Genomic DNA, 26,610 nt, shown 5'->3' with positions numbered 1-26,610 from the left:
ATGGTGGAGCTGGATTTTGAAAGGCTTTAAAAGCCAAGTCACAGTTACATTTAATGTCATAGCAAATATGATCCACTGATAGTTTTTGGAAAACAGGTAGGGAAAAGCACTTATGAAGGACAATTGTTCTAATAATAGAGAACATAAAATAAATGAGGTGGGACAAGGTCACTAAGCTAGTTATATCCCATTTGTCAAAAAACCCACTAGTACTCTCCTTGATGTTTCTGGAGTTCACTTTTTTGTTGCCTTAACCCTATTGGCAAAGACTTGGCTATAGAGTACTAATTGTGATGCAAGCAAGTTCTTTTGCCAATGGCAACCAGCAGAGCTTCCCCCGAAGATTGGAGGGGATGAGTCAGGGGCAAGGAAGGATTAACAGATTCTGCCTCAAGGCCTGGTGAACCAAGTCCTCTCCCCAAGACAGACACATACTAGTGAAATAAATTGGATTTAAATCATCACCTGAGGCAATCCTGAAAGAGAAAAGCAGTCCTAGAAAAGAGTGGAGGAAAAGAGGACAGCCCCATTCTCTTTGTGACCACGAAGACTGCCACCATGTGGATGGGAGCCACGTGACTTCTTTTAGTGCCAGCTGAGATTCTTCTGCCCTGGAACTAGTTCCTCCGAGTTATTGCCAGGCCTGGAGATTGAATTCCTGCACCTGGAAGGTGGGGAAAGGTACGGACAAATGAGCTATGAATTTAACAGGCTAACATCCCAGCTCCACAGGGCTGTGGCCAGAGAGGAATTCTCCCCTTTCAAAGCTGACTCTGGATTGCTTAGAGAAAGAAGTGAATAATCATTGAGTCAGAATGAGAAGTCCTTCCTTCCTTCTCAGGAGGATGTCGTGTTAGCAACCTCTTTGGACACAAGGAGGAAATTAAGAAGCATCATTACTGTTAATATCATTTTCTTTTTCAGAATGTTAACAGCCTTGATATTATACAAAGGTTGATAAAATGTATTTCATAAGTCAATTATTGCATCATAATTCAAAAAAATAGTAGCAAACGTTGTTTAGAAATCAGAAATAAGTAATGATCACTCTTGGATATAACTTCCCCATAAACTAAAGCATATCCCACTGTGTGATATCTGAGAGTTAACAATTCTCCAAAACTTTCAAATAGAAGCTCAATTACAGCATGGTTTTTTTTTTAAATCACTGATTATTTTAAATGTATTAATCAAAGAAAGCAGCAAATGATTTTTTTTAATCCATTGATTCTTTTAGCAGGCATTCAAATAATTCAGAAAAGACGTGTTTCTAACTTTTATGTTAGAATTAAAGTAAGCATTTTCTTAAGAATCTTTGGGTTTGGGCTCGTCAGATTACTAGACATGTTTAGATGGTTCTTGTCATTATGTCCTCATAAATACAAATTGCAACTGTGGTAATGAGAAGAGATTCCCTCCTTGTTAGAAAATAGCAATAACCATTAGTAAAAGTCTGAGGCTTGTTGTAACTGATAAAATAAAAGAAAGCAAAATCATAAGTGAGTAAGAAGCTTTTTAAACTTTGGGAAGCCTGAATTCTCATGGGGTTCTCTAGTGCATATGAAGTTACCAACCGTAAATTTGGTAGTTAGTGGGTTCTCCAGTAAGCAAAAAGCATCTATTTAAGTATATTCTTGCTTTATAAAGTTTACTGTTGAAAAATTTGCTCTAAGAGAGGGAGCATGTCTCTGTTCTCCCTAACACTCTAAAATACTTAGAACAGTGCTGTTGACACTGGAGCTTTCAAACAAATGCCTGATTTATTGAAAGAATCTATACAGACAAGGAGGTAAACAAACTACAGGGCCAAATTCCCTGGCTCTGTATGTGTAGTAGACCTTATATTTTAAAATCATTTCATCATCGTAAGTTTGTTATGCAGAACAATCAAACAGAAACACAGAAAGGGGTAGAGTCTGTTGTTCCCCATAATGGATAATTAAGAGCAAAATTTCTGGAGTTTGGTGACAAATGCAAACGTGAAATCTTCCAAATGTAAACTTAAAGCTAAATCTTTAAGGCAAAAGTGTCCAAATATAAGATGACTCACATTCCAATTATTAAACTTGTCACACAAGACCAGGTGCAGTGGCTCATGCCTGTAATGCCAGCACTTTGGGAGGCTGAGGCAGGTGGATCACCTGAGGCCAGGAGTTCAAGACCAGCCTGGCTAACATGGTGAAACCCCATCTCTACTTAAAAAAAAAAAAAAATTGGCTGGGCATGGTGATGCACCCCTGTAATCCCAGGTACTCGGGAGGCTGAGGCATGAGAATCACTTGAACCCGGGAGGCCAAGGTTGCAGTGAGCCAAGATCACGCTAATGCACTCCGGACTGGGCAACAGAGCGAGACTCTGCTTCAAAAAAAGAAAAAAAATTGTCACAAAAGCAAAAAGTCCATTGTTTACCTTACTTTTCCCTGGTCCCGTGCTTCATTTTCCCTATGGAGACCTTGTTATGTTTCAGATGAACTGCAAGGACCCAGTTACAATGGTAGCTTGGCCAGATAACAAATAGACAAAACACGGTTCAGATTTTTTCTCCTTTTCTTTTCAGTAATCACGAAGGGTATCTGCACTTAAAGAACAATTTAATTCAAAAGCCATTACATTGGAACATAGCTGCCTATATTTTTTAGAAAGCACCTAACTTGCCTGTGTTTTTATAATAACATGTATCCTTTATCTATAGTATATAATAACAATAGTTTCAATAAGTTACTTGGCCTTTTAAACACGTCTTTGTCTCATATAATGTAGATAGTTGATTTTTATTAATAGCAAATATTAATATATTAACTTATTCATAATTTTGTTCTTGGACTTCTGCTAAAAGATGAAAGGAAATACAACAGTTAGAATATTTTTTTCTTGTCCATGCTTTAGTTATATGGAATTCTCACGTTACCCTTCTGTCTAAAATACAGCCCTCTGTGTATCCTTCACTTCCAAAAAACAGCTTTTAAAAGTAAAAGTGATGACAACTCCATTCATTTATTATAAAAGCAAAATCTAAGATTTTAGGAAAAGGATAAAATGAAGTTGTTTTGGGGGTATTAGGATATTTTAAGTATTTAAGATAAAATGTGTGTAAATTTGGAAAGGGTTCCTTTCCTTATACTGGGTGACCTGACAGAGTGAATGAATGGAAGAAATACATCCCCTCCCTCCCTCACTCCCTCCCTCCTTTCCTTTCTTCCTTCCTTCCCTCCCTCCCTCCTTCCCTTCTTTCTTTCTTTCTTTCTCTTTCTTTTTCTTTCTTTCTTTCTTTCTCTTTCTTTTTCTTTCTTTCTTTCTTTCTTTCTTTCTTTCTTTTTCTTTCTTTCTTTCTTTCCTTTTCCTTCCTTTCTTTTCTTTCTCTTTCTTTCTTTCCCTCCCTCCCTCCCTCCCTCTCTCTCTCTCTCTCTTTCTTTCTTTCTTTCTTGACAGAGTCTCACTGTGTCGCCCAGGCTGGAGTGCAGTGACATGATCTCACCTCACTGCAACCTCTGCCTCCCGAGTTCAAGCAATTCTCCTGCCTTGGCCTCCAGAGTAGCTGGGACTACAGGTGTGAGCCACCATGCCCGGCCATGCTTCTATCTTTCTAACTGGATCTCTGATTCTACCTCAGCACAGCACCCAAAATGGATTTTTGCTTTGCATTTTTAATTCTGACTCTCACGTATATTTAGTAAATTAAGTAAATAACTTACTAAATCATTCCCCCAGTGAAAGTCTTATGATGGGCTCCACACAATTATTGGGAACTATAGTTAAGAGCTGAACCCCCAGTAAAACTCCTTGGAAAATGTACCATGGTCATATGTCTGGACTAAGATTTGTACAGTGGAACACCTATCTCCAGTATTGCACCATACCACATGATATAGCAAATGTTCACCTGACTGTTAGACAAAAGATATTACCGAAAAGTCTTTCAAATATGTTTGTTTTGCAATGAAGCTTCCTGGCATTCATTTCATTAAAAAGTTGGCCAGGTGCGGTGGCTCATGCCTGTAATCCCAGCGCTTTGGGAGGCCGAGGCAGGTGGATCACCTGAGGTCAGGAGTTCGAGACCAGCCTGCCCAATATGGTGAAACCCCATCTCTACTAAAAATACAAAAAATTAGCTGGGCATGGTGGTGGGCACCTGTAATCCCAGCTACTCGGGAGGCTGAGGCAGGAGAATCGCTTGAACCCAGAAGGCAAGGTTGCAGTAAGCCAAGATCGTGCCACTGCACTCCAGTCTGGGTAACAAAGAGTGAAACTCCGTATATATATATATATATATATATATATACACATATATACACACATATATACATATATACATATACATATATATACACATATATACATATACATGTATATACATATATACATATACATATATACATATATATGTTGCATCCAACAGAAGTACTAAATTATAAATATATCATTATAAACATATCATTACAAAATAGGTAGAAGGAGAGAAGGAAGAGCATGTAGGATGGTGTTTCTTCCACTTTCAAAATTAAAAGAGGAGTTTATTAACAAACATAAGACTAAAAGTAACTATACACTGTATATAAAATTGTTATACACCAATTTTATAAATGGACAGGAAAGATTTTTTTCTACCACAAGATTTACAAAGCAAAAGTGACGCCATTGTCTTTTCAGTTGCCAGAGCGAAGGAAGTAAAAGCATCCACTATGAGATTCACCAGAGGGGTTTGACCAGCTTTAGAAGGAGAATCCTGGACAACAACACATGCAGCTGTGAAGGCCACAAGTGTGACACTGACAGTCAACTGAAATGGAAGGAATGTGAAGATGCTGTCATAAACATTTCTACCTCATGTGACAGCTTTAACAATACTTGCAAGGTCGTCATCGGTAAGAATGATATAGGAAACTTCTTTAGCTATCTTTGTTTCTGTTAATCCCATTGCGGATCCAACATCTGCTCTCTTTAACACTGGGCCATCATTAGGACCATCACCAGTAACTGTTACAATTTGCCTCTGTCTTGAAACATTATTCATTACACATTTTAACTAAGTAATAGTATATTTAACAGCAAGGCTGGGGTACCAGCCAGGGTTCTCTAGAGAAATAGAAGCAACAGGTTATATAGGAGAAGATTCATGAGAGGAATTGACTAACATGATTATGGAGGGTGCTAAGTCCCACAATTGGCCTTCTGTGTGTTGGAGAACCACGAGAGCTGGTGGTGTAATTCAGTCGGAGTCTGAAGGTCTGAGAACCAGGAGAGCCGCTGCTATAACTCCTAGTCTAAGAAGGCCTGAGAAGTGCTGATGTCCCAGGGAATTAGAATACAGATGTCCCGGATCAAACAGGGAGAATGAATTCACCCTTCCTTTGCCCTTTAGTTCAATTTGGCCCTCAAAAGATTAAGTGAGGGCAATCTTTAGTATACTGATTTAAATGCTAACAGCCCCTTCAGAAACAGCCCCAAAGACACACCCAGAAACAATGTTTCTACCAGTTAGCTGGGCATCCCTCAACCCAGTCAAATGAACACAGAAAATTAACTGTCACCAGCTGGATCTTGCAAGTACATGAAATTTTGACCAACCCTTGTTTTTGAGCCTTTTCTTCTTTTTCAATTTCTCCATTGTCATTTTTATGCATTAGTTTCTTGAAATCTGTACCCTCTAAGCATGGGTAACCTTCAGGGACCTTTACAATGCTATATTTCAGGGCAACAGCCCTTACAATGTGGAGATTGTCACTAGAATCACACACGCAGTGAATCTAGTATGCTGGCAGTATGAAACTGCATTTGGCACCTCAGGTGTTGACGGTTGAAATATGTCTCCCAAAAAGATGTATTCAAGTCCGAACTCTGGTTCCTGTGAACATGACCTTATTTGGAATAAGGTCTTTGTAAATGTAATCAAGATGAAGTCACATTAGACTGCGGAGGGCCCTAATCCAGTAAAGTGCTGGCCTTAAAAAAAGATAGAAATTTGGACACAGAAATACAGAAGACAGAAGGCCATATGAAGCTAGAAGCTCCAAGTCAAGGAATGCCAAAGTTTGCCAGCAACCACCAGAATCTATGAGAAAAGCAAGGAAGAAGTTTTCCCTGGAGCCTTCAGAAGGAACATGGCCTCTGAGACCTCTGGGCTCTAGAACTGGATAAAAATACATTCCTGTTGTTTCAAGCTACTCAGGTTGCAGAGCTTTGTTGAAGCAGCCACAGGAAACTTACGCCTTGGCTCTCATAGCATCTTCAATGCCTACAAAAGCAATTCATGCAAGATCTGTAGTAATATCTTATGCATTGCTCAGCCAGGTTTGTTGTCGGTATCTGCAGAATTTCTGAATATCAGGCACAGTATTTTTAGCCCTGCACAAGCCATTGGTTTCACGACACTTTGGAAAACACAGGTATTCCCTCTTCATTCAGGATTTGACACCCCTGTTAAGTGATAGTTCTGAGACTCCCTCTTTGAACAACCAAAAACCCTCGTCGGGCAGTTTGAAGACAGTAGTCATAGATTTTCTGAGTTGAAGATATATGCTAATATTTGCTATAAACTCTTATGTGGTATGCTTTTTTTTTTTTTTAATTGAGATGGAGTCTCACTCTGTCACCCAGGCCGGAGTGCAATGGCATGATCTTTGTTCCCTGCAAACTCCACCTCCCGGGTTCAAGTGATCCTCATGCCTCAACCTCCCAAGTAGCTGGAATTACAGGTGACAGCCAACATACCCGGCTAATTTTTGTATTTTTAGTAGAGACGGAGTTTCACTATATTGGCCAGGCTGGTCTCGAACTCCTGACCTCAAGTGATCTGCCTGCCTCAGCCTCCCAAACTGCTGGGGTTACAGGCATGAGCCTGTGGTATGCTCTTTCTTTTCCTTCTCTCTCTTTCCCTCCCTCCCTCCCTCCTTCTCTCCCTCCCTCCCTCCCTTACTTTCTTTTTTCTTTTCTTTCTCAACATCTATTCTGAAATGATGAAGAAATCCCAAAAAGACACATTCTATTATATTGCCAATCTGTTTGGGTGGACCCTCAACAACTAAAAAATTGTTATAAGAACAATGAACAGCAATACCTGTCAAAAAGGTGTTTCTAAATGGATATGGGACTTACACAATGAGCTTCACCAATGGAAGCCTGGACTCCTGGAATAGTAATGTGCTTGCTTTATCAGAACAGAAGACTGTTGCATTTCCCATAGTTTTACAAGCACCCAAATGTCTCACAGAGTGATTAGCTTTCATTTTCTTTACAGAATAAACCAAGGAAAGGGGAACTGCAAAAGAAAAGCTTTCAGGAACAGTCACCACCAAGATTGTTATTCTCATAATGAAAAACTGAATAATATATTCTGTATAAACTGCAATGCAATCTAAAATTCTTTGGTTGTCTCAAGTCCCAAAAGTCTGTATTGCCAAATTTGTCATTAAGGAGGCAATGAGGAAAATAGCCATGAGCCAACCACACTTGCCAATCATTATGGATAATTTTATAAGTTTGTCTTGCAAAATTATTATAATATATTTTTTGGTGTATGTTTGAATCGGCCGCATTTTGCCTTCACCCTCTCGGGCTGTTGTGTCCCCACTGGTCCCATGAGAATCTGTTTTTGTTTTGTTTTAACTCCCTTTGTTCTTAGTTTCAAAAAAACCAGCAGAAAAACAATGAGGCCCGCTTGTGAGTTATAACCAGAGCCCTCCCTGGCCTAGGACGCTGACAGCAGGCGGGAATCTGGGTTCAGCGCCTTCCTCCTCTTCTGTGACCCTCCCTGAAGATGCTGTGGTAGCAGGCAGCATGGTACCCTAGGGGACCTGCGCCACATCGCCACCACGAGGTTCACCAGCCGGACTTCCTCCCCTTGGCCGCCCGGCAGCTCGCAGATGTCCTCTGGTCCTGGCTGATGCGCTTCTCCAGGCCGCAGCATTATTCTCCCTGCTCCAGTCTTGACCTTGGTGTCCTGCACCAGCTGGCAGGTCTGGCTCCCGGGCAGTCCTCGGGCACATAGCACAGGACCAGTAGGGTGACGGCGGCCACCTCCGTCGAGCAGGCCACCACCGGCTCCGCACAGCGCCCTCCCGCGGTTCGGCTCCCGGGGTCCAGCCGCGGCCAGCGCCCAGGCGGTCTCCAGACGTGCACGGCCCGGCTGCCCCACAGTCACCGCCACCTCAGCAGCCGGGCCGGGGAAGGACGAGCCGCGCACATCCCTTGTTCCCGCGCCCAGCGCAGGGGACCGCTGCAGGGAGGATTTCTTTGCCTCCTTCCTCCTTTCTCCAGCTACCTCCACCTCCTGGCCTGAGGCGTCACCCTGGCTATCTACCTGCACCCAACTCCTCCCACCGAACTGGAACGTGACCCTTCCAATTCCAGTTCCACCTCTCTAACCCCACCAAGGGAGAGGCGCCTTCCATCACAGTAGGCAAGCTCCCGGTGTGCTCCAGACGCCCAGGTGGAAATCCACCAGGGCCACGGTAGTGGGAGGCAGTTTATTCAGAGCTTGCTGTGGCAAGACTCAGAGGCAGGCCGGGGAGTGGGGACCCTTCATCGTGGAGAACGGAAGGCTTTAAGTTGTGCCCCGATTGGAGGCTGCTGGCGTTGGGGACCTGGAGGCAGGTATCCCATGCGATTAGCTTGGGAAACATATTTGGCTTTCTCGGGTTGGTCCTGAGTTGGAAGGGGGAAAGGAAGGGCAAACCTTAGGGAAGCTTGTGGTTATTGATCAAGTCTTGACGCTCTGGGTCAGGTTGCTGCAGGGGTCACGGGTCAGAGTTCTATTTTTATATATGGTCTGGCCATGATGGGTGTGTATATTGCCGCTGGCCAGTCCTCCTCTCCTGTTTCCTCTGGCCACATAGACCTTTCCAGGAGAGAGCTGCCAATGGGAGTTCTCAATCAGATCTAACCTTCCAAGGTGCTGGGTTTTAACATTATGTCTGCGAGAAATGCTTCAGGTGGGAGGCATCTGCTCCAGGCAGCCTGAGCCCAAGGCTGCGCCTTTTGGGCCCTCAGCTCTGTAATGAAGACCGGCAGCTGAGCTCTTGGATTTTAAAATTGTGAAGCCAGCTTCCTCAACCTCGTCTTAGTTCCGCACAGTGTGGACTGCCAGTAGTTACAGAAAACCATATAGAGTTGGCCCTTGAATGCCTAGGAGGCTAGAGGCAGCCCCTCCTACCCCCACATCCTCCCACCCTTCTTGAAGTCAAAAACCTGAGTATAACTTTTGACTCCCCCAAAACTTAACTACTAATAGCCTACTGTTGACTGAAAGCCTTACTGATAACATAAACAATTAACACATGTTTTGTATTTTATGTGTATTGTACACATAAAATATTCTTATAGTAATGTAAGCTAGAGAAAAACTATTAAGAAAATCATAAGAAGAGAAAATATATTTACTATTTATTAAGTGGAAGTGGATCATCACAAAGGCCTTCATTCTGTTTGTGTTCATGTTGAGTAGGGCGAGGAGGAGGAAGATAAGGGGTTGGTCTTGGTGTTGTTGCAGAGGTGGCAAAGGCAGAAGAAAATCCAGGGTAAATCCATGTCTCGTCTATGCATTCACCACATATTCTCATGAAGAGTAACTTAAAAACTGAGCATATACCTCATGCAAGACTGTATGTTACACAAGGGATGAAGTAGGGTGTGTTAGACATTCTGTGGCCACATATTTGGTATTTATCTGGTGTCTGTATTCACACAGCCCCCCAAATTCATTTTTGCTATGGCCTTTTTCTGTTCCTGAATTTCCACTACAGTGTAGGCAAATAGGCATCGCCCTGATACCCAGGGCTTTCAAGCATCTTTGCAAAATCTTCCCATCAATGGGGAATGATGGTTTGGCCCCATCTTCTCTCTCCCTGAATCTAGTTAGCAGCAATTGAACGGTCCTGGTGAGTCACTGGATGCTGTTTAGTTCATTCTGTCAGCTGTTTATTAATCTGTAACTTCCTGTTAAGATGCAGGGTGTGCTTTTTTAAGAAGCCTTACACAGCATAAGTTTTATTTTGGGACCGGACACACTATTATATAAAGAGGATCTGTGAGTGTTACTTGGTCTTGTAAGCTTTTTTTTTTTTTTTTCAGCAAAATGTTGTGAGCACCTACCATATGCCAGGCACTGTTCTGTGAACTGGTTGTACAGGAGTGAATGAGATCATCTTGATTTTGAGAAGCTTATAATCTACTCAAGGGAAACACGTGTAATAAACTATGGTAAGCGCAACCATAGATGTACAAGGTATGGGAGGGTGCAAAGAAGGAAGTGGAAAATTCCAGGCCAACAGAGGAATGAGAAAGTTTTCATGAAAGAGACTCTAGAACAGAACCTAGCAAAGATTTTCAACTGGTGGGTAGTAGAGCAAAGATGGCACATTCTGGTGACAGTGTGGGGAGGACAGATTGGACAAGGAAGAACTTGGAGGTAGGAAAGTTATTTCAAGGTTATTTGAGAGGCTGTTGCAAATGGTTTAGGCAAGAAATAATAGAACTGAAGAAAGGGGCAGAAAGAAGGTTTGAGGTAATTTTCACAACAGGATGGGACGGGGGGAGGTGAGGAAAAATGAGTTGATGAAAAGTTTCTGGTTTGGAGCACTTGGTAAATGGTGCTGCCATTAAATCAAATGGAAGAACAGAAGGAGAAGCAGGTGTGTTGGGCGAGGGCTGTGGAGACCATGTTTGGACCTGTTGAAGTTCAGGTGCTATGTGAGGACATCATTCAGTCACTAGACACTTAAAGTTGTTGGAGAGTGAGGTCTAGCTGAAAATATCTATTTGAGTGACGTCTAATGATTTGGAAACCTTATTAAACAGATTGTGTTTTGGTTTACGGTGCTTGACAAGTGACTGGTACTTCAAAATTATGTGTATATATATGTATATTAATATGTATATTACATAAGTATATTAATATATGTAATATACATATAATATCACATATATAACATATATATTACATATATTATATATGTAATATATGTATTAATATTATATGTAACATGTAATATGTAATATTATATGTAATATAATATTACATATAATTACATGTTATAATAATTAGTTATATGTAATATTATTACATATAATACTACATATATACATATAATATTACATATAATACATATGTAATACGTGTTACATATGTATAATAATATGTATATTACATATATAATATGTAATAATATATGTATTATTACATATATATGTAATAATACATGTATATTACATATATAATATGTAATAATACATGTATATTACATATATAATATGTAATAATACATGTATATTACATATATAATATGTAATATTATATATGTAATACATAATATATGTAATACATATATAATATGTAATAATACATGTATTATTACATATATATATAAATGTTTTTCAGATAAAATGTAAGTGCATTTCAGATCATGGCATTTTACTTTAATGGTATCGGCTTTTATGTTGGTGGCTGAGAATGTCAGGGGAAGAAGGTAGTATAAATTGAATACCTTTGACAAATTGACCTCTCGGGTGTTAACATTGACATTAAAGGTGTTACTTGCCTTTTCAGTACTAGAGATTTAAAAATACTCTGATCAACTATGGAAAACTTTATAGTTGTTTTTAATCGTGGAATACTATAAAATAGGCATTCTACTACAATAGTATTTTTGCTAGTTCCAAGGAAATGGGTAAAAATGTGGAAAATGTTTTCTTTTATCATATGAAGTAACATTTGCAAGAATATCTTTTGTAAAAGTGTCCTTTGTATCCTAGAATCTAACTTAATCCTAACCTTAACGTCAACCTAACCTGTAGCCTTAAGGGTAGAGTTAACACAAACACTAACCCTAGCATAAATGCTAACCCTAAGCCTGAACCTAAATCTCACCATCATCCTAAACTGAACCCTAATCCAACACTAACCATAAACCTAATCATAACCTTAACTCTGAACCTAAAGGTAGTGCTAACCCTAACTCTAGCCTTATCTCTATCTCTTGTCATTAGTCCTAATCTTTACCTTAGAACTGCCTTTTTTCAGGGTAGACCTGTTAGGAAAAAATATTCTTTAGGACTCTAGAAACTAGAAAATTAAAACTGAGAAGTAAATTTCAGATTAAATGAATAATCTATAAGCAGATCATCAGGAGGCCAAGTTTAACAACATATCATGATTGGGTAGCCTGACCCTTCTGACTGGGGTAACCAAAGGCTGGGTTAGGTGTCTGAAGGACATTCTTGCTTCTGCTTTCCAACAGTAAGCATGCCTAATATGGGTTGCTATAAAAATTCAGTAAATATATCCAAGAAACAAAATCTAAATTGAGAGTACATAGACTTCACAAGGTGTATGCTAACCTTAATCCCAGTCTTCTTGGACTCCTGAAGTGTAACACTTTTTTTCTCCAGAAAAATTCTGGAACACCCATGCCTCACTGACTCATCCACTTATGTCTAAATCCCATTATGACCCCATCCAGACCTTACCAGCTAGGACTTATCTAGATTAGACTGGTAGTCATTACAGCAATGCCCAGGTTAGAGAGGTAATATTAGATACTGTATTACATTGAGAGACTTCACAACCAAGCTGAGGAAAAATGATTAGCATCCATAAGACAATGAGAGAATTTGATGGGATGAAACATAACTCAGTGCTGTGTTATATATTGTACAGACTTGGATACTGAAATGGTTTAAAGTGACAGCTATGAGTGGACACAGTGGAGAATATTTTCCCTCATTTATATACCAGTTAGCAGCTCACCAAAACTTTATAAAACATATCCAATCCTTCCTAGGATCTTGGGAGGTTGATAGGGCAGGTATTAGTGAAATTATTCTTATTTTGCATATGCAGAAATAGGCTCAGCAGAGTTAATTATTTGCCCCCACATTTTCCAGTGAAAGTGGCTCTTTTCAGACTAGAACTCAAATGGAACAATTTCAGATACAATAGGAAGTTCATTCTATTTCATGGAATATATGAGATTCACACTGGTCCTTAGAGGACTGCATGAAGTTAAAGAGATTAGGAGGAACAAAGGAGTATTCTGATTGGTTAAGAAATATAAGGAGAAGGCTGGGTGCAGTGGCTCACACCTGTAATTCCAGCACTTTGGGAGGCCAAGGCAGGCAGATCTCTTGAGGTCAGGAGTTCAAGACCAGCATGGCCAACATGCTGAAACCCCGTCTCTACTAAAAATACAAAAATTAGCTGGGAGTGGTGGCATGCACCTGTAATCCCAGCTCCTTGGGAGGCTGAGGCAGGAGGATTGCTTGAACCCGGGAGGTGGAGGTTGCAGTGAGCTAAGACTGTGCCAGTGAGCCAAGACTGTACCACTGCACTCCAGCCTGGGCAACAGAGTGACACTTTGTCTCTAAAAAAAGAAAAAGAAAAGAAAAGAAAGAAATACAAGAAGAAGGCAGGAAGCTGGGAATGTGATAGGGAACAGCAGACAAGTGGGAGTGGATGAGGTAAGATTGAAGGGAAAAGTGGAGCTTTGAGAGTCAGGCAAGTTGTTTATATTTCATGCAGGGTTTCACTAAGAAGTCAATGAAGTTTTTGAACCTGATAGTGATATAAGGAGGATCATCTGAATCACCTGATAGTGGTGTTCCGGGCAAATGGGAAGAGGGAAGCCCTAAGGACCAGGCAGGTGGCTTTTGGGTGGGGCTGCAAGGAAAGGATGGGAATGAAGTGGCAGGAGTGGTTATAAAATGGAATGAAACTGGTTTAAAAAAAGGCAATTAAAAAGCCTAGGGTTTAATCATGACAGATAAAGAAACTGAAAATATCAAAGAATTCCACATTTCCAATAAGTAGTTATATGGCCTCAGGCAAGTCATAGAGTCTCTCTTGGCCCCTCATCCCCCCTAGGTCACTGAAATTATGTTTATAGAATTATTGGAATAATCTATTTCTCTTAATGAAGAAGGATAACTTAAAAATGGCAAGAAAGATGCTCTCAATAACATTATTTAAAATAGTAACTGGAAAATATCTAAATGCTCTATAATGGGGGAAGAATGAAACAAATTATAAGTATTATGTAGAAATTAAAATCACAAGAATATGGGGACCACTGGTTGCGGTGGTGCACGCCTGTAATCCCAGCACTTTGGGAGGCTGAGGCAGGCGGATCATGAGGTCAGGAGATTGAGACCATCTTGGCTAACACGGTGAAACGCTATCTCTACTAAAAATACAAAAAATTAGCTGGGCATGGTGGCAGGCGCCTGTAGTCCCAGCTACTCGGGAGGCTGAGGCAGGAGAATGGCGTGAACCCGGGAGGCGGAGTTTGCAGTGAGCGGAGATCACGCCACTGCACTCCAGCCTGGGTGACAGAGCGAGACTCCGTCTCAAAAAAAAAAAAAGAAGAATATGGGGACATAAATGCTCATAATATATTGGTAGGTGTAACAGGACACAATGCTATCCAAATATTACTAAAAATAAATATGTGAATAGGAAAAAACTGGTTGAGAGAGATTATCTCTGGCTGATGGTAATGTGTCTGATCTGCATTACCATTTTTGTACTTTGTACATTTCTGGAATTTCCAAATTTTGTACAATAAGCCTTTATTACTTTTATCATGAAAAAAATTTAAGAAAAAAGAAAAAAGGCATGAGATTACTACTACTTAAAATCTTTAGATGTGTCCCTTATAACTGTTTCAAAATAAAATATCAGAATGAATAGAGAGGTAGCGTCCTTCTCTATCTGACTTAGAAAATATGAGAGAAGTGGAATAGATTCTGACACATGGCTAAGAGAGAGAGGTGACCTTCATAGAAGAGAGAGAGCAGAAAAGAGAAGAGGATCAAATACTGCAATAACAAAGCTCAGATAGCTGCCTTAACTGAACGGAAATCAGAGTCCTTGTCAGTGAAGTAGGCTGACTTTTGGGAGCTGTTTATAGCTCCAATAAATACAAAATCAACTCAGGAAGTAGATAAGAATGAATTTATGTCACAAATGAAAACAATGTTTTATTGCACAAAATATTTCATTAGGTTTGCTAACTTCAAGGAGACGTTTGCTAAGATTCCTCTTGGTTTTCCATTAGGACTGCACAATGTTTTCAATGAATGTGTATTAAGGCATAAAGCAAAATCCACCATCCAGTGACATTATGAAACACCCATGTGTTGAGAATTTTTCATGAATTTATATAAAACTACATAAAATATGTCTAGGAAATGAGACCACAAATGTATGCTTGAGGAAAATAATAATAGAAACTCAACAGAATAATTATCTTAATATCTTGATATTGATTCATGGTAATTTGGTTTTGTGCTTAGAGAGCAGATAATATAAGACAACAGGGCTACTCATTTGAGGGGATATGGAATAGCAAAACTGCCTGTGACTCAGTTTCTTGCTAAATGTATTTTTCACATGATTTTGCACTATTTCTTAAAATGAAAACCATGGAAACTATCTTTAACAGGTTAGTTTCTGGCAAATAAAGCCTTCTACTTTAATTATCTTTGATTTTATTTTACTTTTACTTATGTGTTATTGTTGTTATTCCACCAAATATTTGCTATTCAAAGTTCAGGAAACTCCCCCCAGATGTTTTTTTTTCCTCCCTGCAATTTGCATTGGCCTTGCCCAAGTTCACCATCACTGTCTGTTCTGGGTGTTACCCCACCTTATCACTAGATGAAGCACACTAGAGGTCTCTGCAAACCCAATAAATACCAAATCTGGAAAGAATCAGGGTGATAGAGGCAGAAAGCAGAGAAATCCTAGGTAGACAGGGGTGGTCAGGTCCCCAGTGAAACCCCACATTCAAGTCAAAAATGACTTAAAGCCTGAAGGCCAAGGTACAAGCCAAATCCACAGACTGGATTGAGAAACTGTCTTCCATTTGGCGTGCTTTCCTTTGAGTAAGCCCCACCTTTCAACTATTTTACATATACCTACCCTTCCCTAATTGTTTTTACACTGTGCCCACCTTTTACTGGTGCCTTTGTTTTAACCTTTTTTTTCATACTCACACACCAATCAGCATGCACACCCCTAGCCCCAGATTCAGCCACATCAAGAAGAGATGACCTGACTTTGGCAAAGACAACCTGACCTTCCCGACCCTCTCCAGTTCCCCTCTCTGCTGAGAGCTGATTTGTCACTCATTAAAATTCTCTGCCCTCATCACCCTTCAATAGTCAGCATGACCTCATTCTTCTTGGATGCTGGACAAGAGCTCAGGACCCACCAAGCAGGGGTACCCAGTAGGGCTGTAACACTTGCCCTTTGCCCTTGCTGGTGGAGGGCAGCCACCCCACACAACAGAAGCAGTGGCAGAGCTAAGACAGTCCCAGAGCCGTGGGCCAGAACAAGTCAAGGGGCCAACTGAGCTTGCTACCACACCGCAGTCTATTGAGCTGTGGATGGCAGAACTAAAAGAGCTAATTAGCAAACTAACACCTCCTCTGGGGCTTTGGAATCACGGGCACCCATGCCTGGGAGCCGCTGCATTCCCCTCAGAGTGACACGCCTGGTCTGGCCGCAGGCCCTGCATGGAGTTTGCTCCTGTGTCAGCACTCAAAGCAGCCAACTGGACCCTGCACTTGCTTACTCACATGCTCCCTCCCACCAGGGGCTGAGCACGTGGGCCGAGCACGTGGGCCAAGTAGATGAGGCTCCCCCTCCTGCAAGTCCAATAAAAATTCTATATCAAGGGTTTAGTCTTTCTGTCTGGTTTTTTTGAGGATCAGCTTGTCATTAGTGTTTGGGTATACCCAGAGAAATACCATATATTTTCTTTTCTGCCATTTTTACAAATGTGAGTACAGCCAAGGAAATTAGCACATGTGGGTATACCCAAAAGTCAGGGGAGCTGGGAGGGATAGCGTTAGGAGATATACCTAATGTAAATGACGAGTTAACAGGTGCAGCACACCAACATGGGACATGTATACATATGTAACAAACCTGCATGTTGTGCACATGTACCCTAGAACTTAAAATAAGAAAAAAAAAGAAAAAAAAAAAAAAAAAGAAAATAAATGAACATAGTGCTTAGAGGAAGAACTTGACTTTCTCACTACCCAGTGTCTGTAATTCTAGCCTATATTGTATGTGACCAGTCGGCAAAACTGCTCTCTACAGAGCAGGAGGATTTTTCCCAGTTGTAAGATATTTGCTCAATACTGATTATCAAAATAAACACTGTAAGATTGTTCACTTATATCAACATAGAGGGAGCCAGAAACCAAAAGTTTCCATTTTGATACAACATTTTTAAAGATGAACCTTGTTAGAATATGTTTGCACCTTTAAAATAGGAGGTGGAAAATAAACAGTGCTGGGAAGGAAGGACAGAGGATAATAATAAAATGAGACCTTTTGACCTTGTTTATAGAAATGAAATAATTAGGCCCAAGATGGATTTTCTGTTGCAAACTTCTCATCTCATGTTTTAACTTGAATGACTGTCAAAATAAACTGCAAGTTTCTGTACCATGTGTAATTGGCGTGACATCTGGGGCTCCATCAGAGGCCACTGTTTGTCTAACTTTAGCTAACCAGTGTGCTTCCTGTAGCGTGCTTTGGATCAACTGTCGGAGCCAGAGTCCAATTACCCTCTGGCACCTTTTTGAATCCTCTCCTCTTCTCTCTCTCTCTGTTTGACTTGCAGAAGTGTCCCTTCCTGCCCTTATATCATTCCTGCGCTGAAAAAGCTTATTCTCTTACCAAATATATACAAGCAGAGAGCTAACAGGGTTAGCTATATCTATTTGAAAAATTTTAAATCATTTTTCAACTGTCAATTCCTCATTTGCTTGATTACATGTACATTTTACACCTTTTCCTTAACAAGTGAGCCAAGATCGTGTGTTTTTTCATCCATGGCTTGGAGTCTAGGAGAGAAGGAGGATGAGGAAGAAAATAATTTGAAGATTTTACAGAGAGAAGGGATTGAAATTTTCACTGGAATGGAATGACTGGAATAAACAAAGTCAATCATGCCAGGCAGCTTAACTGAAAGCATTTTATATTTTAAGTTTCAGACATAACCCCTCAAAACCAAAGCGGAACCTCTTCAAGGAGCTGAGAGATGCAAGCCTGGTAAGTCACTGCTTAGGATTTAAACTTTCATCTGAAGCGGAATACTAGCAAGAATATATTTTAGGAGAAAGTGTTTGGGTCCTTCAAAATTCCGTCTTTGTTTTATCCATAACTGCAAAGATAGGAATTGTTGCATAATAGCAGAGGTAATTTGGGGTATTTTGCTAGGCGGCTTTGGGGCATGTTTTCCTTTGGAGGCAGGAGAATCAGGAAAATACTTGTTTCACCATCTAAACCTACTCAAGCATAAAATCAAATGACCAGTGGCACAGTATTTGAGGATTTAGGCAGTTTAATGACCTGTGAATTATGCTTTTCTTTCAATATATTCTGAAATATTGGCTGGTTGGATACACAGTCTTCATGAACATACACTGAGGGATAATTTTTTTTTAAATAGAAAACTCAAGTTTATCTTGATTCAGAAGATCTAGTTCTGTTTTAATAAAATGGAATTGAAACTTTGCTTTTTGCCCTTCATTTAATATCTCATGGTTAAAGATATGGAGTCATGGCCAAAGCATTGAGTTGATGACAAATGCATTTCAAAGAAAACTGTGACCGGTAAAAGTATTAAGATGCCATGTGTTTCCAAAGAAAGGCTGGACAATGAAACTTCGAAAGACAGAGTTAGAAAAAAAGAACTTCTACTTTCCTCTTATCCATAAAAATAAAATCTTTGTTTTTGTAATCAAATCCCCTAACTTAGCTTCTATACAGCCCTTTGCCCTCAAGTAAACAGGGAACTACCTGAATGTGAAATCATTGCAGTTTATTAAATGTCAAAGAGAGGCTTGTTAACCAGACATACTAGATAACCAATTCCATGCAGAGCAGTTGCTAACAGAAAATGTCAGTGTTTCCTTTGAAGACGACTGATGACCACACAGAATGTGAACATTTATAAATAATTAGAAAAAAAAGATTAGAAAGCATGCAACCTCATGTCATGCTATACATTCTTAAGGAGAATAAATGTTACAATTAATGTCATTAATAACAATGACCAAGTATCAGTGTGTTAGAGATTGTGTGGAATGTAGACATGGTTTCAGCCTAATTCCATAATCACAATTCTGTTAATGGGCAGGATATAAGCTAGGAGTGAGATTTTAAAAATGAGTGTGAGCTGGCAAGGTTGGAGGTGATGAGGTGGTAGGACTGTCTGGGGAATATTTGATGTACTTTTGTAGATATGAAAAGATAAGCTTCTCAGAATAACTCCTTCAGTCATGAGGATAGGATTTTTTTAGGTGGGAGGGTTAGGTGGGGTGTGGAATAGAGAATTTTATTTTTTTCCTTACTCAAAACAGGATATGCTAAGCCTAATAGTTTCCGTTTTGCCAACGATCAAGATGTGATTTCCCCCCTGATCTCTGTCCTTGGAATTTCATTTTCCTGAGATGGGGAAAGGAATGGAGCCTCTCCACCCTCTTTTGGGTGCTCATCTTCTCTCCGAAAAGGAGAACATGAAATCCCCATGAAGAAATTCTGGCCCAATCAGAGAAACTGTAAGATGTCTCTGGGATTTTAAAGGATCCATCTTTGGATGGGTCTGAGAAAGCCTGTGAACTTCCGGCAATATTATGCAGACTTGCTAGCTGAGGAACCACTTCTTGCATCAGCAGGCTGTTGGAAGGAAAAGCACTGGCTCAAGAGAAGGAGAGAAAAGTCTTTGAACTAAGCCTGACTTTGAGACCAGGGCTGCTTCTGCTGCAGGGCTTACAACCTGTCTCTCAGGATATTCATGAACAGAATCTCCCTGCTTGTGCTTTGTAAAGGGTGTCTGTGTTTGGAGAAAGAGAGACTTCCTTCCCTTTGTAAACAAATACAGGTCAGCCAGGGAGATTTAAGAATGCGGTAACTGGGTTAGCCTTGCCCAAGCTGGGCTAGGGAGTGTCTTGGCTGTGGAGGAACTGAGGTTTTCTGAGGTGAATCTGTGTTGGATCCAACAAGGTTGAGATGAAGACTCAAGTGGAGTATCAGAACCCTGGAGCATTACAATCATAGCAGGGAAGACAGATGTGTGCAGAAAACCCAACGATCAAGGCAAGGAGAGAAGTTGGAAGCCAGAAGTAAAGTTGGTAATAAAAGAGTCAGAAGCAGAATGAGGCAAGTTGAAAGGAAGGAACGGCCCTGAATGACTCTGACTTGGCTTTGCTAACAGAAAGTATGTGCATTACATACTGGGCAGGCTAAGCATAGCCATGGTGGCCTAATAGTGCTACACCAGATTGAGCAAGTCATTCTCCCAATACCGTGGCTGTGCAAACTCTGCCTAAAGTCTTTTTTTTTTTTTTTTTTTTTTGAGACACCCTCCCTCTATCCCCCAGGCTGGAGTGCAGTGGCACAATCTCGGCTCACTGCAAACTCTGCCTCCTGGGTTCAAACAATTATCATGCCTCAGCCTCCCAAGTAGCTGGGATTACAGGTGAGTGCCATCATGCCCAGCTAATTTTTGTATTTTTAGTAGAGACTAAGTTTTACCATGTTGGCCAGGCTGGTCTCGAACTCCTGACCTCAGGTGATCCACCTGCCTCAGCCTCCCAAAGTGCTGGGATTACAGGCGTGAGCCACTGCGCCAGACCTAAAATCTTATATTATGGGCCAAAAGGTATCTATGAAATCTTCTATTCCAACTCCCTTATTTCACACACAGAGAGAGTGAAGCCCAAGTATTAATTCAAGATTTAATAAATAATAAGGGACAGAGCTGACCAGACTCTGTCTCTTTCTCCCTATCCATTAAATAGTCAGCTTTGCCATCAGTATTCACCTTGAAACCTTTATGCCCAACCTCACTGAATCTTTCATCCTTATTTGTGTCTGTCATCATGGGAAGCCCCAGACCCCTGGGTCACCAGTTATCTCCTGTAACTGCTCACCATATAGTTTTGCACATCTCTCTTTCCCCTCATCTTTCATTCCTCCCAAACTCCTAAAATCCTTCTACTATGTGCCCCTGGAACTCACAATTCATCATCAGCTGACTTCTCCATATGCTCACAGTGTTCTTCTGAATGCTCCTTTCACTGCTTAACTGAAATCTGCATCTCCTTCGAGGGCTCTGCTTCTCCTGCACCTCTCTCACTTTGTGGGTGGGGAAGGTGTCCTCTGTTGCCCTCATTACTTGTTGCACACTTTCTCTTTTACCCTAAGATCTCCCACTTTTGAAGTCCATGCCGTCATACTGCTTTGAATCCCATGCCATCAGACTGTGTCACCCACTACCTCTCATTGCTGAAGTCATCAACCTGGGTCAAGTATATTGTAAGGTAAAATTTCAAGTGCTACCTTGACGTCTCTGAATCTCACAGGGCCCCAAAGGCCTGACCATGAATGACCCTGCTTTCACCAGATATACCCTTCCCACAGTGGGAAAGCTTCCCCATCTCTCTAGTTCCCTTACCAGCCAAACAGCTCCACTCCACCTGTTCAACCTCACAAGTTTCATTTGCCTGATAGCCTGTGAGTGATTCAAATAAGCCAGTTACGTCCTCCCATGAGAACAAAGGGGCACCTCATCCTTCTGTTACTACAAAGCCTGCCTCCCACAGTCTCTACTGGTTCACTCAATTCCTGAGTTCGACCCCTGTGTGGCCCTGTTCTGGAAGGCATGCAGTGTCCAGGGCTGTGAGTATATGTGACTAATAAAGTGCTGCCAATCCCATCTGTCCATTGCTAGGTATCTGGTGTTCAGGTACCTCATACTATTTAAGGCAGGAGAGCCCTCTTTCATCAGTGGAGTGAATGGGAGCTTATCAGAACAGTCAAGCTCCCCAGTTTTTGGATCACTTTTAGCTCCTGAATCACTATCACTCTTTTCAGCACTTTCCCCACATTACTTCTTGTTGATGTCAATATATGCATATGTGATTCTTGCAATATCCTGGTTTGTCAGTACCTTTAGTTACTGATCTTGTCCTCAGCCCTATCTCAGCTGTTCACTTCCATATTGTTACCAACAAATCCAGACCTCCATGCATCTCACACATCCCATTCTCCAACCTCCACCTCCTATGTTTCCAGTTCACTCCATCTAGCACCTTCATTCCAAAATGAAGACCCCCCAGTGAGACCTCCATTCCATTGATTTTATCACCTGTTCTCTTCTTTATTCATTCCCATCTAGTCTTTCCCCCCACTTACCCAATTAAAATTCTATGGCTAGTTGTTACAATCACTCCTTTGCATAAAGCCTCCTCCTCACTTGCATATTCTTCTCTTTATTCGTCTTATTTGTGAAAATCATAAGTCTGGCTGAACACTCGCATTGCTCTGCTCTGCTCCTGCATCTGTGCCGCTGAGCCTGACTCACACGCACTCACACTACATGGTCTCACTTTAAATTCATGACCACAATCCTCAAGCAGGCCTTTAATACGGCCGGTCATTATACTATACTTCCCTAGTTCACATATTGTCCTACTCTCCTAGGGAACTATTTTGTGCCTTTGCTTCTCTCTTAAAACCTACATTTTTTCCCCTAAGCTGTCTCTCAGTTGATGGCTTTGTTTTCTATCTTACTGGAAAACTGAGGCCATTAGCAGAGACCCTCTGAAATCCTTCTACTCATCTAACCAGTAAGATGTGAACCCACACTCCTTGCTCCAGGAGGGGTCCCCGTGCTTTTTTTTTTTTTTTGAGACGGAGTCTCGCTCTGTCGCCCAGGCTGGAGTGCAGTGGCGCGATCTCGTCTCACTGCAAGCTCCGCCTCCCAGGTTCACGCCATTCTCCTGCCTCAGCCTCCCGAGTAGCTGGGACTACAGGCGCCCGCTACCACGCCCGGCTAATTTTTTGTATTTTTAGTAGAGACGGGGTTTCACCGTGTTAGCCAGGATGGTCTCGATCTCCTGACCTCGTGATCCACCCGCCTCGGCCTCCCAAAGTGCTGGGATTACAGGCGTGAGCCACCGCGCCCGGCCCGTGCTTCTATCTAAGCCTAACACCTGTGCCCGTGAAGTAGATCCCATCACCTATCACCACTTAAAGATATTTCCCCAGAAATTATCCTCCTCCTCTCCAATTTCACCACTATTATACTTTACTGAATCCTTCCCATGAGAAAACAGGCTTTATTTCTCTTGTTTTAAAAAAACAATTCTTAATTGACCTATTTTTTCCTCACCAGCTCTCTGATTTTCTTTACAAATTTCTCAAAAGAATGATCTTCTCCAATCCTCATCCTATCTCCTCTTGAAGTCTGCTGCAATCAGACTTTTATTCATACCACTTCAGCAAACCACTCTTGAAAATATCAATAATAACCTTGGTATTACTAAACATAATGATCAGTTCTCAGTCTTACTCAACAATTGGCAGCATTTGGCCCAAGTGATCGCTGCATCCTCCTCGATACACTTTCTTCCCTTTACATTTTCTGTACTCTTCTGTTTTCCTTCTATCTCATTGGCTGTTCTTTCTCAGTCTCCTTGGCTGTTTCCTCCCTGACTTCTTTACTACAGGTGCTCCAGGGCGTGGTTCTTATACCTCTTCTTCCTTCTACTTATATTGCTCTCTCTTTGGGTGACACAATCCAGCCTCATATCCTTAAATACTAGTTATATGTTGATAACTCTCAATTTTATACATCCAGCTGGAAACTTTCCCTTGAACTTGAGACTCTTATATCTAGCTACCTACCTGACATCTCACTTGGATGTAGTATTGCTTAGGGTTCAATCAGAAGATCAGAACCACTATGAGTGGTAGGAAATGAGGGAACTATTGCAAGGATTAGAAGCTATCTAGGTGTCGGGGGTGCTGGAGAAGTTTATGAAAAGCTATTGGCTTGGCATCTGGTGGTGGACCTGAAGTTGTTGTAGGTCACCTGGACAGGTAGTTGAGAAGGACTGGACCTGAAGTGGAAGAAAGCAGGATAAACTGGAACCCACAATGATAAATGATAAATTGGAACAACATCTGTCTCCCTCTGCATCAATCTTCAACAACATGGATGACCTGTCAGACTCATTGGGGACATTCCAACCTCAGAGCTTTCATAAGGCTGTTCTATCTGCCTGGAACTCATTGCCTCAGCTGCTAACAAAACTTTGTCCTTCACCTAATTCAGGTCTTTGCTTAAATAGCACCTCAGTAAAACCTACTCTGACTACTCCATTTAAAATTAAAATTTCCCTATTCCCCCTGCCCCAGCTAGCCCTATTTCCATTCTTTCGGTAGCGATTACTACATTTTAAGATAGCTTTACCTATTATTAAGTTTATGTCTGCTTCCTGCAACTAGAAAGGTAAGCCCAACAAGGGCAGGGGTTTTGAAGATTTTGTTTCACTGATGTGTTTCAGGTGCCAGACCCTGGCAGAGTAGGTGCTCAATAAATACTTGTATGAACTGAGTGTTATCGGTCTATGCCTCCCCATTAAGTTGGAGAAGGGAGATATTGAAAAAGTTATGTTGTACATTTCTTTATTTATTGGAAGTAACTCTTACTTCATCATTCCAGGGAATTTCTGTAAGGAAGATAACCCTCTCCATTGTTTAAAGCCTTTGGTCATAGCATGTCTTCTTTTTACCTAACTAAATTTTAGCTGCAAATTTTTCATTCTTTTTAGTCACCCTGGGGGCAGATACGTATTGTAAATCTAAAGAGATTTATTGGACCACTTTCTCAGCCCTTGAAGTGCTGTGTTCTGGATTTGTTTAACCTAATTTACGGTTTCTAGAGTTTCTAGCCCTTGAGAAAGGTTGTAAAGAAGGGAAAGGAAGTCACTTGAAGGAGAAATATGACACTCTTTTCTGTGTCTGTAACAGAGAGGTTGGAGGGAAGAGAACAACTGCAATTTATTGGAACAAGAGCTTCCTAGAAAGTGAGACCAGCAAGTGCTAATGATCCCTAGCAATAGTTGTACATCTCAGAGACAGTATCTGATATGGTTCAGCTCTGTGTCCCCACCCAAATCTCCTCTCAAATTGTAATCCCCATAATCTCCATGTGTCAACCTGGTGGGAGGTGATTGGATCATGGGGGTGGTTTCCTCCATGCTGTTCTTGTGATAGTGAGTTCTCACGAGATCTGATGATTTTATAAGTGTTTAACAGTTCCTCCTTCACATGCTGTCTTGCCTGCCACCATGTAAGATGTGCCTGCTTCCCTTCCACTATGATTGTAAGTTTCCTGAGGTCTCCTCAGTTATGCGGAACTGTGAGTCACTTAAACCTCTTTTCTTTATAAATTACCCAATCTCTAGTAGTATCTTTATAGCAATGTGAAAACGGAGTAATATAGTATCCTTTGTCAGTGGAAGGCAGTGTGAGGACAGGCTTATTCAGGAGAGTTTGTAGCTGAAATCAAATGTTATTAAAGCCACTTAAATATATCATATGACTATCACGTGGCATGCTGCATCACATTATACTCTAGTGACTTATGTTACTGTTCCTTTCACTAGACCAAACACTGCTCCAAAGCTGGATGAGGTGTTTTTCCTCTTACTCTCCCCAAGCCTGGCCAAGTACAGGCACCTGGAGGCAACTCAGCAAGGACCTATTGGGTGAACAGCAAATAAATAAAGTATCTCCTTGATTAGCATTAGGCAAGAATTATTCATTATCATGCAATATGAGTCATGCAACTGGGGCAAGGAAAGATGCTGGAAAGGGAAAGTAGTATTTTTTTTAGGGTCTATTGTGTTATTCATGTAAAATAGCTTGCATGGTACCTTTTGCATGCCTGGAACTCTTTACATGGTGGCTGTTTTTATGTTCTTATTAATTTTTACTAACTTCAGGAGGTGGATATTATATCTCCTTTTTGACAAGTAAGGAAACTTTGGCTCAGAGAAAGGATGTCTCCTTTAGGGCCACTTAACCAGGGAGCATCAGAGACAGAATTCAACCCCAAGGTCACATAATTTCCCCAATCCTATTGTTCCTCTGTGGTCTCCCGGAGGGACCATGCAGAGCACATGGCAGATGTGTATGTGGATATGTGAAATATATATTATACATACATGTAGGCAATATCCACTATAGACATGGAAAGGAAATGCAAAAACTCATCTCTGGTACCTTTTCACTTCTTATGACCCAACTGCTGGGTCCTTTGCCTTACTTCTGGACATCTGGTGTCTCATCCTTTTCTGAGGTCCTGACCCTCAGCAATCATTCCATTATTCAACTTCTCTGAGCTTCAATGTTCTCATCTGGAAAATGGAAATTATTATATTCCCTCACAGATTCATTGCAAAGACTAAGTAAGAATAAAAAGCTAACATTTATTGACTGCTAGTTATATACCAGATGCTATTCCAAGCATTTATAAGGACTAATGTATGTAATTTTCACAACCCTGTGAGTAGCTATAATTACTGTCATCATAGTCACTTAATGAGTGAGGAAGCTGAATGCCAGAGATTAAGTGACTCTCCAAGGCCACTTAGCCAACAGAGCAAAGATTTGAACCTGGGCACTCTGGCCCCATGGGTCATCATACCATTTCATCTTTGCCATATTAATTAAAAACATATTCTGTCTCTTAAAGATAACCTCTAAGATAATAATAAAAATAGCTACCATTTACTAAATGTCAATTT

General features: G+C 41.0%; 1 protein-coding gene across 5 annotated transcripts in view; it reads left to right on the top strand.

The window, feature by feature from the left end:
• The first annotated feature begins 311 nt into the window (after positions 1 to 311).
• The window catches only part of PSD3 (pleckstrin and Sec7 domain containing 3), a 713,864-nt gene continuing 687,565 nt past the window's right edge, over positions 312 to 26,610 (top strand). For 2 of the 5 annotated variants that reach the window (XM_003823634.7, XM_055116331.2), the window contains exons 1-2: positions 312 to 681; positions 4,648 to 4,862. The gene's annotated coding sequence lies outside the window, so the exon portion shown is untranslated. Of the gene's footprint in view, positions 682 to 4,647; positions 4,863 to 9,836; positions 10,195 to 17,994; positions 18,059 to 26,610 lie in introns of those variants that run through there. The other 3 variants (XM_063607125.1, XM_063607126.1, XM_055116335.2) reach the window with 2 other exon arrangements.

This window comes from Pan paniscus, chromosome 7, assembly GCF_029289425.2.
Source record: "Pan paniscus chromosome 7, NHGRI_mPanPan1-v2.0_pri, whole genome shotgun sequence".
NCBI classification, from domain to species: Eukaryota; Metazoa; Chordata; class Mammalia; order Primates; family Hominidae; genus Pan; species Pan paniscus.
The sequence above is the reverse complement of the archived record's forward strand: the minus strand, read 5'-3'. Positions and strand labels throughout refer to the sequence as shown.